We start from the raw sequence: 12,640 nt of genomic DNA, 5'->3' as shown, positions 1-12,640 counted from the left end.
CAGTTAAACAGTATAACAGATAAGTTACTTTGCAGTACAGTATGTACAGTATGAATAAATACAATAAATATTTTCACAATAAAGATAATTTAATTATAATTGAATACAAAGGTATATGTATTTAAATGCAAGATATAGAGTAATAATTAATTAAACATTGGACCAATACATTAGAGATTAGAGACTGCTCATTCCAAGTTTTTTACTGCTCCAAATAAAATCTTACTGAAAGCTAATTTTTTGAGATATCAACCTAAAATTTGGAACACAACTTGTCCATAGGTATATATGACAAAGCATTCTTGAAATACAACCATTTAAGTTTGGATAGTGATTTTCATGTCTATGCGAAAAAAGGGGAGGGTGACAGTTAAAGGGTTAAGGGCCACCAAACTGCTCAAGATGCTCAGTCAACGAACTCGACTTGGATTACTACTTTTTAATTCTGAGATAATATAGACTTAGTATACCGAAAAAAAGTTGGAATTACTTTTACTATTTAGGTTAGCCTACTTTGTACGGACGTTAGCGATAACCAGCTGTAAAATCTGACGTGAACACCTGCAAGAAGGAAATATGGCTCAAACACGTATGGATTGTTGTGGATACAGCAGATGATGTGCATTGCTATGGATTATATCGGATTGCATGGAAAGGTAGGATGCCTCTGTATTTAATATTTGGTTTTCAGCATCTGATGTGAGGCGAGTGTCAGCGTCAACGTTAGCGCTAATTTACGTGACACAGATTAAATTTAGCAAGCTCCGGGCTGTCACTGACATTGACAGATCTGAACCATCGCCCTATCACATCGCTATCACAGAGTAATAATACAAACAAGCAGTCGGCAGTCTACACTTTATTTCAAAGATGTGTCGTGTGTATGTTACGTGGTTTGGTGACAATAAAAGAGCGGTAATCTTTGACAGTATGACAAAGCTAGAGTACAGTAAAATCACAGCGGCACCGTAACATCTCTCTTGATGCCAGGCGAAACAAAGTCAGAACACCTTAACTCAACTTCAGCGTGCCGGAACAAAGGCTAAGAGCCGTAACAACTGTTACGGCGTTCTGCTGTGGTTTCTCGTATGGTTTTGGATGTTACGGTTGTCATAGCCCTTTAATTTCTCGTTAAAACAATCAAATTGACTCACGATATTTATTCACATGATATAGGAGGTCTTGAATACCCCAAAAATGACATTAACTCATTTTTGACCAAACATGATGTTACGGCGTTTTGCCTTTGTAGGGCAGAACTAATATCATGTCTCTTGTACCATTCTCAAGATATAAAAGCTCATGATTAAATATGCACTTTTTTTGAGCGGAAAATTTGTAAGACCTTAAAATCAACTGTTGGAAAGGACAGCCCAGTCGACCATGTGACTCTGAAAAGTCACTGTTGATTGGCGCAGGACACCTTTGGGGATGCTGCCAATTTCAGTTCAAATAGTTCCAAACAGGAAGAATATGCCCTCTTGTCTCTTCTCTCTACATCCTCTCTTCTCATGGCTCTTGAGGCTCTTCGACTCTTTGCTCTTCTGCCTGCACATGCTTCGTCTGGTCGCTCCACTGACAGCCAGGTCCTCACCATGTGAGATCCATGGAAGCTCAAGGTGTGAGAAGGCCTTGCTTCACAGCTAACTCATCATTCATACAGATGTCAAAAACATAGACGGAATGAACTTTCGACCAAGAACCAAGCAACACAACAAATGCAAGGAAACACCAAAGACATGCAAGTACATCTCCAATATTGTGCTCAAAGTGCTAATGTATTAATTCAGTAATTTGCGTAATCCAATTGCAAATCGATGTAGACTCAAAGAAGGATAAATGGTTCTTATGCTATTGTCAACAGACTCCATAAAGTTTATTTTCACTGTACTGATCAGTTATTTCACATTCTGTCACTTTTCACCAACCTGTCTCGTGTATATATGTGTGTAACATATTCAAATATGGGCAAGGAGGTGAGAACCGGCTTTTCAATATAAATAATAGTTTTAATGATAAACTCAAAAGACCACATAAACACACACATGACGGACATGCCCGTAATTCTCTCTCTCTCGAACCATCGTCACCAGCCGCCTTTATCCCTCGCGCGCCTCATCAGGCCGATTGGGGACCGGGCGCACGATATTTGTCTGTGTGCATTTGTCTGATAGTTTGTCTGTGTGCAAAGACGACGTGACTGTGGTATATTTTGATAAATAATCTCATCCCTGTTTCTAAAAGATTTAGCTTCAAAGCTGTACCTAAATATGTGTGATATTATTTTCAATAAGCCATGATAATAATATCACTCCAATAAGTGAATTAATCATAATTCACTTATTTAAGATAATTCCTTACAGTAGAATGTGAGCAACTAGATGTATTACGATTTCAATGATGGAAAATCTATTGAGACAAGTAATCTAGTTATTTGTCATCTATCTAATTTATAGTGGTTGTTGAACATGACTAATTCCATTATACATTTCATTACCTAATACGGTACAATAAGGACAGTTTAATTTAGTCCATAGCTCACATATTATTTCGAGACCCTAAATTCCCTTCTAAATTTAGCATACCAAATATCCTTACTGGTGTGAGAATGAGATTAATTTAAACTTCACTCCTAAATGTCGCATTTCCTTTATTCCTGTCACGAACGGGAGGCTTGGAAGGCAGACGAGGAGAGCGGATCTAAATGCAGCTTTAACTTTTATTAAATAAACAAACAAATAAACACAAAGGAAACAGCCACAATGTGAAAACAATAAACAAAACACGATGAAACATAAACTGAGAACTCGGGCAGGGAACACAGACCAGGCTTGACAACATTCATCTACATACAACGATTGACCAGGACTGAACCAAAAACCAGGGTATAAATACATTAACATAAGAAAAAGGGGCCAATGAACAAACAGAGGCAAATGGCAAATTAACGAGGGCAGGTGCAAACAATGAACAGAGAACACGAGGCTAACAAGAAAACTATGGAACTACAAAAGGGACAAAATGAAAACTACGGAACTACGAAAGTGACAAAAATGACAAACAAAGGGCAAACGTGAGACAAGGCAAGGTATACATAACAATTCCCTACACCTAGGTTAAATAGAAGAGGCTTTTCAGCAAAACATATTAATGAAACAATTGATGAAATGGCAACAATATAAAAGGAAACACAATGTAAAATTATCATTTGGGATCATTTTGGGACAACCTACCCCAACCTGACATTTAGAAAACATACTTGGAGTACCTTTGTGAAAACATTTCAGCTTTTCAGATAGACTTAACCATACATTTATACCATACTTTTACCATACATACTTAACCATACTTTTCCTCAGTGTATGCTATAGAGTGATTTTAATGTGTTCAATTGTTTATCGAACAGCTGTTACAAAATATGATCATATAGCGATTTCAGTTTGAAGGACAGAATTCACCAAATAAATAAACAAACAAGCAAGCAAAAAGTGTTTGAAACTATCATTAAAAAAAAAAATATATATATATATATATATATATATATATATATATATATATATATACAACTTCCTCATGTGAAAATTAGGCCAGGTTTCTCCTGTATAGTTTGATATACAGTATGCCCATCACGCAGGTATGTACAGGTGAAACTCGAAAAATTAGAATATCGTGCAAAAGTTCATTAATTTCAGTAATTCAACTTAAAAGGTGAAACTAATATATTATATAGACTCATTACAAGCAAAGTAAGATATTTCAAGCCTTTATTTTGATATAATTTTGATGATTATGGCTTACAGCTTATGAAAACCCCAAATTCAGAATCTCAGAAAATTTGAATATTACATGAAATCAATAAAAAAAAGGATTTTAAATACAGAAATGTCAGCCTTCTGAAAAGTATAATCATGCATATGTACTCAGTACTTGGTTTGGGCCCCTTTTGCATTAATTACTGTCTCAATGCGGCGTGGCATGGATGCTATCAGCCTGTGGCACTGCTGAGGTGTTATGGAAGACCAAGATGCTTCAATAGCGGCCTTCAGCTCTTCTGCATTGATTGGTCTCATGTCTCTCATCTTACTCTTGGCAATGCCCCATAGATTCTCTATGGGGTTCAGGTCAGGCGAGTTTGCTGGCCAATCAAGCACAGTAATACCATGGTCATTGAACCAGGTTTTGGTACTTTTGGCAGTGTGGGCAGGTGCCAAGTCCTGCTGGAAAATGAAGTCAGCATCTCCATAAAGCTTGTCTGCTGAAGGAAGCATGAAGTGCTCTAAAATGTCCCGGTAGACGGCTGCGTTGACTCTGGACTTAAAGCACAGTGGACCAACACCAGCCGATGACATGGCTCCCCAAACCAACACAGACTGTGGAAACTTCACACTGGACTTCAAGCATCTTGGATTGTGTGCCTCTCCATTCTTCCTCCAGACTCTGGGACCTTGGTTTCCAAATGAGATGCAAAATTTGCTCTCATCAGAAAAGAGGACTTTGGACCACTGAGCAACAGACCAGTTCTTTTTTCTTTAGCCCAGGTAAGACGTTTGACATTTGAAGCCCATGTCCAGGACCCGTCTGTGTGTGGTGGCTCTTGATGCAGTAACTCTAGCCTCAGTCCACTCCTTGTGAAGCTCCCCCACACATTTGAATGGCCTTTTCCTGACAATCCTCTCCAGGCTACGGTCATCCCTGCTGCTTGTGCACCTTTTTCTTCCACACTTTCCCTTCCACTTAACTTTCTATTAATGTGCTTTGATACAGCACTTTGAGAACATCCAACTTCTTTTGCAATTACCTTTTGAGGCTTTCCCTCCTTGTGGAGGGTGTCAATGATGGTTTTCTGCACAAATGTCAGGTCAGCAGTCTTCCCCATGATTGGTAATTCAACTGAACCAGACTGAGAGACCATTTAAAGGCTCAGGAACCCTTTGCACGTGTTTTGGATTAATTAGCTGATTAGAGTGTGACACTTTGAGCCTACAATACTGAACCATTTCACAATATTCTAATTTTCTGAGATTCTGAATTTGGGGTTTTCATAAGCTGTAAGCCATAATCACCAAAATTATATCAAATAAAGGCTTGAAATATCTTTGCTTGTAATGAGTCTATATAATATATTAGTTTTACCTTTTAAGTTGAATTACTGAAATTAATGAACTTTTGCACGATATTCTAATTTTTTGAGTTTCACCTGTACATGAACAAGCTCTTGCAGAGATTATTTTTTGTCACCTGATAATGTCAACCAGATGCTTGACAATGTCCTTGATAAAACGTATAGAAGTACTGTAGTTGACTTAGACTTCAAAGAGTTAGCTTTTTGTTACTACATGCAGTCTAGGACCATTGCACAGACAAAAAAAAAAAATTTCACATTACACAAAATCCACATCAAACATGTACCCACCAGCTGAGTCAGATTACTTCAAATGAGAATGCAAAATCAAGCACACCAGACTTGTCTGTTCAGAATGAAATGCAATGCTTTCTGCAGAGGACACATAGGCTCAGAACAGACTTGAGAGGTCTTTGCTGACCTACACCAGAATACTGGAACATCCTTTCCACATCTCTCTAATTAGTGGATTTAGTATCTCACAAAGCTTACCACATGCAATGTCAACCTTTGAATCAGCTTTGAAATGAATCTGAATCAATGTATGTATCTGTTTTACTGAGGCTAATAACTACAATAGGTTTAGTTACAGATCCTTTTTTTCCAAGTCGTTTTATTTTTATTTTTTTTATTTTGTATACATTGATATAATATTCCCATATGTATTGGCTACAAAATAAAGTAGGCCTAGTTAAGACATGTCTCTGAACTGAGTACATTAGTGTCAAGCACAAAGAGTGCTTTCAAACTTACCCCACTACACCATTTGTTGCATAATGTTGATTGCCACAAAATGCTAATTTATTTTATGCAAAAATTATTTACCCAAATTATCTCTGGTTTCTTACAAACAATTTTTAAAGGCCATAAATTATCATTTTTTTGTACATGAAAAATGTCCATGAGTAGGACCAAATTTACATCACAATGGAAAGTAATTCACATAGACCCCCAAACAAATATTGGGTGCTTAAATTGTCTGCATTCAGTCAGAGAACAGAGAAGTGTCCCTGGTTTGTGAGTTTGCATCCAGCCCATATATTATTAAATAAGTAAGAAAATAACTGCATTTCTTGTTAGGTAGACAATTTTTTATGATATAAATGCATAACATGCATAACAGTAAATTTAAACATTAACTTATTGCACAAAACTGATGAAGCTACTGCTTACGAAACATTTTCCTTGTCAATAAAACTTGTATAATAAATACTGAGGGTTATACAGCACTCCGTAACTCTGAACCTCAATATTCAGTGGGGTATTGTCCATTGTGGCCTTGAAAATATGAATGTAAATTGTTGCTTCAATGTCAACAGTGACAAGTTTAGTGTGAGCCACGTGGCATAAATGGGCTCAACGAAGAAACTATCCTCTCATTGCCGAATCTGGGATGCTACACCTTGTGGCTCCTGCTCACAATGTGAAGGCTGTAATCAGTTACTGTGTGCTAGGAATGAGGCAGCGAGGAGAGAGGATCTAAATGCAGGCTTCTTTATTTATTAAACAAACACAAAACAAAAACCCTCGATGGGGAAACAAACATAAACTAAGAACTCAGGCAGGGAAACACAGATCAGGCTTGACAACATTCAACGAACGACAAGGAGTGAACAAAAAGCAGGGCTTAAATAACCAGGGAGTGATGACTGAATTAGACACAGGTGAGAACAATGAACAAAATGGCAGTGGTGATGGCAGGTGGATTCTGGGAAGTGTAGTACATTTAACAATGACAAGTGAAACCCAGGGCAGACAACAAGGGAATCGTGACACTGTGTAGCTAATTTCTAATTTGTTGAAGTGATGGTGTTACAATCCATCCTCTGTTACAACACTCCATTCCTCCCCTATTGTGAGCAGTATAATCCAGTCCTTAATTACAGTCTTGGTTGCTTCATAAATAGGTAATGTTAATATAAATGAGAGACATTTTTCTTACATCACATGGCTGTTTCTGCAATATTTCCATTTTCCACTTCATAACAAGGCCCCAATTCCCATCCCCTCACTACAAATGCATTGTTTTCTGTAAGATACCTATGAAAATTATAGTCTCTGTTGAATTACATGCACATTCATTGTTCTAAATATGTCACCAAAAAGTGTATTCACCAACCATGTGGGACTAAGAGGTAAGCCTCTGCACCTGCTCCACTCTTTCTCTTCTGCTTCCAAATTAAAAGCTGGTCTAAAAGTGTTCTCAGTATACTGACACCTCATATGCCTATTCATATGCCTTTTTTAACTTAAAAAAATGGCACCTGGCAGTTCACATGATTTTCATTTGTGATATATATAATTATTGATTGGAAAGTTGTTTTCAATATGTTTTTGAGACATTGATATATTAACATTAGCCGGATTTTAATTTGAAGCCTAATTTGCGTGCTTTCCAATTCAGTATCAGGTGGCTTTCTGTTTAATGTATTCTGGAGTAATAGCTTTGGGAGACCACAAGGGGGTGATATTACATGTATTGTATTTAATGTTGAAGGATGCAATAATTTGTTACAGATGGCAGTCAAAAGTTGTGAATCTACTCTCCATCAACAAACAACAGTTACAAAGGTTTTTGTACTTTTTCAAAAAAGTGATTTTGATCTTTCACCTTGTTATAATTTTGGTGTTCCTGGTCAAAAATGACCGGACTGTAAAAATTGCTTATAAATATCTCATTATGCTATATTATCACCAAATATTGGATTAGATCTTTTTGACAACTTGTTTTCTTTAAATTAGCACAAATTTTGTATTTCTTTTTGGAACTTATTGATTGTAAGCCTCATTGACCTGAGCTTATGCACCTCTGTTTTTGAGTGAAAAAAGCATTATTTGTTGATGTTGGATGCAGTTCAGAGTAGGATAAAGTTCATCTCTGTGCAAAAAAGCATGTAATACTCAAATGTGTATATGTGATCATGTCTGTTTGTGTGTGCATGCACGTGTGTGTGTGTATGTGCACATGCACAGGTCTGAGACCTTTATTTTTGCAAGCACACATGCACATATGTGAACATGATGAGCATGCTCCTGAACACTACATTTTTATCTTATTTTTGGTCTCCCCCATTAATTTTAAATGGCCAGTCATTAATTGACCTGGCACACCACAAGAGACAATGTGCCATTTTGTACACAATAAACTTCATGGTTAAACATTAAAACACAATAGTGTGATAAATAGTTCTAATTTATTTAATATTACCAAAATAATCCACAAATAATGTTTTTTTCTCTCAAAAACTGAGGTGCTTAAGCTCAGGTCAGTGAGGCCTACAATCAATAAGTTACAGAAAGAAATACAAAACCTGTGTTAATTAAGTTTCTAATTTCTAATAAACAAAAATATATAATCCAATATTTGGTGATAATATAGCATAACGAGTGAATTATAAGCTATTTTTAATAGACCAGTCATTTCTGATTGGGAACACCAAATTAGGTAAAAAAAATTCAACACAGCAAAAGGGTTAATGGAATAACACTGCAGACACATAATTTCCAGAAGCAGTGAGAACCTTTGATGCATTATGAATGTTTTGAGATCACACCATTTTGAGTGAATGCACATGCTGCAGATTATAACTATAATATATACATTATAAATAATAACTAAATAACAGACTATACTAATATATAGTATTTTGACAACTGTGGGCTTGGTGGAAAGGAAGTTTATTGAGCACAATTCACATCATTGCCACTCATACAAATATACATAAGATGAGACCTGTTAATAGCACCTCAGGTGAAGCAGCTATAAAATTATATATTACAATTAGACATTACCTTTGCCTCACATCAAAACGTTTTCTATGTACTGTAATATCTCTGTCAATTTTAACCTGTAATTGTTGCAAAATATTTTGACTTGATAACATTACACAAAGTTGTAGCCATACTACAGTCTTTCTTAACCGAAAAGCGGAACAAATTGTTAGTTTTGAGAAGCGCACCATGTTTTTGTCTTTCTATCTTCATACAGTGATGCCCTTTTGTTAGGTAATGAAAAGCTTTTCTCTCTCCTGCCAAGTGAGTGTTATTTTCCTGATAAATAGAACCACTTGGAGAGAGCAGATCGGAGGCTTTACTTCTAAGGCTCTGTTCTTTACTGAAATTAATATTGATTCATGTATCATAGTGCAGCGGTTTCATTTATGTGATGGAAGAGTCCATCTCCACCTAGTTGCTGACAACAATGTGTGATTCATACACCCTCATCCACAGATATATTGACAATAAAAATGAATTTCTCAGTAATTGGATGGGCAGTGTTGTCTTTATGTGCACATTATGTTTACCAGAGTACACAGTTGTATAACATCTAAATTATTTCAAACTCATTGCAAAATCTTAGATTTGTGCTTACTGATTTACATTTTTCTTGACAAAGGGAAATGCTGTTTCGTCTAGATATATAAGTTATTCTTAATGATCACAAATGGGCTACAGGTCCAGTAATTAGTAAACTGAATGCCAGTTTTATTACATTTATCTTAAGCTTTGTATAATGCATATAGCCCACCGTTTAAAACAATGTGTTGTGTTTACACCTGCTGAAAGACCAGCTTTACAAGCATGCAAGTCCCATGATGGTCTAGGCTGCTTTATGCTGGTTAGAGCTGGTTTAGTGCTGGTCTAGCTGGTGGAAAAGCACAGCCCTGCTTTTCAACAGCAAAACCTAGCTGGTGAATCTGGTTAAGATTAAACAAATTTAAAAGCCATGTGCAGACACCCAAAACACAAAATGGTGAATAGCAATGCTGATCTTTTCAGTAGGGCCCCCAGAGGGCATCACCACACCTTATAAAGAAAAAGCATCCAAAGCACTCTATCTACCACTGTTTTCATTTTTTTATAATGTTGGAAGGGTAAAATAAACCAATGAGCTCACCACTGTGGCAAAATTAGTCAATTTGGATTAAATTGTGAGAATGTGTTTTTGAGAGCTGGTCACAGTATTAAATTATTCCATGCAATTGACTCTGCTCTACTCATAAAGAGGACTGCATATTTAGAGAGATGTCCTAGAATGCTTAAACAATGAGGTTAGAAAAGGAAGGAAATATTTCATCAACTAACATAAACATAACTAGATGGAGTATAAACAGCTTTTTTTTCTTAAAATAGCTATTTTACATAGTGATTGTGCATAAAATTATCCCAGTTACTGCTATTTTAATGTATGCACACTTCCTCACATTATGCATTCTGTTTTGTAGGCTGTTACAGATTAGACAAGTCATGCAAGAGTAATCAAAAGACACCCTTAAAGGGTAGATAATTCTGTGCTATCCTGTGAGCTCTTTTTTTACTTTCAGAATGTGTCAGCACGTTTGCTTCACGCATGCATACATAGAGAATAATGAGAACAATATTTCTGCTGAAGAAAATTCAAACTCATATTTTGCAATTGATTATGAGAATCCAATGGCATATTGAGGAGGCCAGCACATTCCTGCTAGCACATGAGAAGACAAATACAGTATATTGCTTAATATTATTGCTCTGTGTCCTCTGTACACTTCCCCTGGGAGTCCCTTTCATTTTTCTGCAAGCTTTTTAATCATCCCTTGTCCCCTAATCAACTTGCTTTCTATCAATCTCGGCAGTGCTATTTCTAATTTCGGCTTGAGCCCACCAAACCAGCACCCCCCTCAATAAATGTATGGACCATTCAGAGATGGAACCAAACCTCCCCAATTAAATGTTGGGTATGACAACAGTAATTGGGGATGACAGAGTGCTCTTTGTCTGAAAGGTTGAGGTCAAGGTTCTCATTCCACTCCAGCAACAGGAGTTGACTTGAAGTGCATTTGGGAAGAGTTGAAAGACCTTGAGAATCGTCACTGGTGAAGTGGAATCTGAAATGTTGGAATTCCTGAGTGAGCAGAGGGTCAGAATTTGGTGGAATTTCTGGATGGGCATTTTCCCGGTCTGCTGACGTGGCAGGCTGTTGGCTGGGGGTCAGGCAGGCTCGCTGAGATCTGGTTTGGAAATACACTGGGGAGACAGGCCCTGATCAGTTCTGGCCTAATTTCTGAGATCATCAGAAAAAGATCTTGTGTTACACGAGGCGAGGAGTAAAGGAAGGACCACAGCATTCTTTTTTGGAAAAACCACAGCATTTTCTTGTTCCCACAACATTTGATGTTCCTGGCCAAATTGAGAATAGATGCTAAGGATAGCCGCAAAGTATTTACATGTCCCCAACAAGCATTTTCCTTCATTAAGTCAATGGAATGAGTAAGTCATTGTGTGATTCTCATGTTGCAGCTGAGTGGGCCTGGCTCACTGAACATTCACTTGACCGTCCAAGGAAGCAGGGTGCCTTTTTTGTTTATTTTTGTGCTGGTTCCGCCTAGCGGCTGGAGTTTGTTTTGTGTAGTAACACTCCTTCGGGACAGAGTTATGGATGAATCTGCACATTCTTTGTGGTTATGCCTCCTATTGGCTGGAGTTTGGTTTGTGGAGTATTTTTTTAAAGCACATTGGAGTGATTTGGTCATCTGCTGCACTCTTGTAACAGCCGGCTCACTGAACATTCATTTGACTGCCTGAGGAAAGTGAACAAATTTTTTTTTGTGTATTGGTTTCACTAGCGACTGAAGCTTGTTTTGTGGAGGAACACACCTTTGGGACAGTTTTGTCGATGAATCTACACATTCTTTGGTGTTTATCCTGCCTATTGGCTGGAGTTTGTTTTATTGACTTTTTTTCTGTTATGCAATTTTATCACAAAATTTGTATAGAAACACCAGACTTGAGCAATCCGACAGCAAAGATGTCGTGGGGGCTCTGGTAGGTGTATATGGACTGTTTGAGTTTAGATATATGAACGCCAGTTTGCGCTGTTGTGCCTGGGGTTAACCTTTAATTCCTGAGCCCAAAATTCAAAAAATTCTCTTTCCACCTGTTCCTGCTTCCCGCTGATTAAGATCTCTACTTCTTTCTCTGCTTTCGCTGTTGTCGTTGTCTGAGTCTCACTTGAGTTTCACACGTAGATACAAACCACTGTCTTGCTTGTCGCAATCCAGTCCTGCACTATTGGCATCCGCCTCACTACGCTATCTGTTCACTGATAATTATCTGGATATATTTGTGTTCTGTTCAGTTCGCCCTGCGCTGCTAGAGGTCTGGTCACCACTGTCTCGCCTCGACCCTTGTCTACCCCTGGGGAGCCTACAGCCTGTCGGCGCTACACTACAACCCCCGACTGCTGCTTAAGGGACACTCACTAAGAGCTCTGAAGAAGCTTCCTTTACTTATCGCCCTCTCTGCGGGTTGTTTATGTTGACCTATACCTCTCAAGGAGAAGATTTGTGTTCATCATTTTGCTGCATAAGAATTCTCATTAAAAGACTCTATTTCATTGACATAGCTCTTGGGTCCTCACTTACCTCCACAACACATATAATCTATTGTTTAAAAGTTATGACCATTCTAGTGATTAGTGTGAAAACGGAATAAAACAAACCTTTAGAATGTTAATATACATTTCACATGACGACCCCT

Source organism: Xyrauchen texanus, chromosome 6, assembly GCF_025860055.1.
Source record: "Xyrauchen texanus isolate HMW12.3.18 chromosome 6, RBS_HiC_50CHRs, whole genome shotgun sequence".
NCBI classification, from domain to species: domain Eukaryota; kingdom Metazoa; phylum Chordata; class Actinopteri; order Cypriniformes; family Catostomidae; genus Xyrauchen; species Xyrauchen texanus.
This window is presented reverse-complemented; position numbering follows the sequence as displayed.